Consider the following 1,686-nt stretch of genomic DNA (forward strand, 5'->3'; position numbering starts at 1 on the left):
AAAGATAAACTACTGTAAGACAGGAAAGACCTTTCTTCTACCCTCTTAAGTTCTGTGGCTGGGCCTGAGAATTAAACTGACAAAAGACAGATTAACAGGAGAAAAGCACAAGTATACAAATTTTATTTAATGTTAATATTTTTATGTATACATAGGCCTTCATGAAGACCTGTAGAAGCAAATTGGCCTGAGCACTTTCATACCATTTTAACAAAGAATGATAAATTGTAGAAGTGTGACAAGACAAAGGAAAACATAGTTTTGGCTAAGGGTGGTAAATTGTGGAAAATTTTATAGAAAATATATGGGAGACATTAATAGAAGATAAGGATTATTTTAGGTTTGTTTATGCATATTTATTTTGGCATAACTCTTCATCTCCAGTGAGAAGAATGTTCTCTATATGGTACGGTGGAAAAGGGTACCTCTCTCATGGGAAATGTTATGCCCTGCTTTTGGGTAGCAAGGGAGTATCTGCATTTTCTCAGTTACCTTCAGTTCAAAATAATCATTATACCAAAATGGCACATTTGGGGGTAGCATGTTCTCACCTCCTTCACTACATACTGTAAAAAATGGGTAAATTGTGCCAGGCACAGTGGCTCATGCCTATAATCCCAGCACTTTGGGAGGCTGAGGAAGGTGGATCACCAGGTCAGGAGTTCAAGACCAACCGGACCAACATGGTGAAACCCTGTCTCTACTAAAAATACAAAAATTAGCCGGGTGAATTAGCCAGATGTGGCAGGGCCTGCCTGTAGTCCCAGCTACTCGGGAGGCTAAAACAAGAGAATTGCTTGAACCCATGAGTCAGAGGTTGCAGTGAGCTGAGATTGTGCCAGTGCACTCCAGCCTGGGTGACAGAGCGAGACTCCATCTCAAAAACAAACAAAAAAGGGTAAATTATATAAACAGGTGATTCATAGGAGAGGAAAAACAGAGGGCCAATAAACACGTAAGATAATGCTGAACCTCACTAGGAACCAGGGAAATGCAAATTAAAATAATGAGATAGTTTAACCTGATTGGTAAATTTTAAGAAGATGGAGTACTGATAAGAGTAAGTGGCTATTTCATGCTGTGCTGCCAGAAGTATAAAGTGCTGCACCATTTGGGGGGCAATTTTGAAGTATGATTTGGCACCATCAATCTTTGTGTTAAGAAGGGCAGTTTGAGTATACACACTGCCCTCTGGTCTTTTCTGAAACTCGTAATAAAATGACAGGAAAGAGATTTTTTTTAAATAGCATAAACTCTGAGAACAACAAGAATGGCAAAGGAGACAACAGCAACAACTTTTCTGGACACCAAAAGCTGATGGATGAATGAAAACATTTGACAGACCCAAGAAAGCTGAAAACTAGGCCAGGAATGAGAAAACCCAACAAGTGATCTTATTATAGCACAAAGCCCCATTAAAAGCTTAGAAATTGATACTACTAGGTGACTCTGAGAGAGAAGTTAAGGGTCTTCTTGATTCAAATTTTGTTTGTGATTTAGACCACCAAATCCCTCCTTTACATTATTAAGCAATTTTCTCTCCCCAACTTCAGGGACTATTGGGAGTCAATATAGATTTGCCATGAAGTAAAGTATGCTATAGTTGCAGGCTGCTCCACTTCCATAAGCCCCTTCCAAGCACCTAGGAGGGGCCTGAGATATGTGTTAAATGGTTTTTTTTTTTTT

The sequence above is a fragment of the Sapajus apella genome, unplaced genomic scaffold (assembly GCF_009761245.1).
Source record: "Sapajus apella isolate SASKATOON/1434 unplaced genomic scaffold, GSC_monkey_1.0 scaffold1, whole genome shotgun sequence".
Lineage (NCBI taxonomy): Eukaryota > Metazoa > Chordata > Mammalia > Primates > Cebidae > Sapajus > Sapajus apella.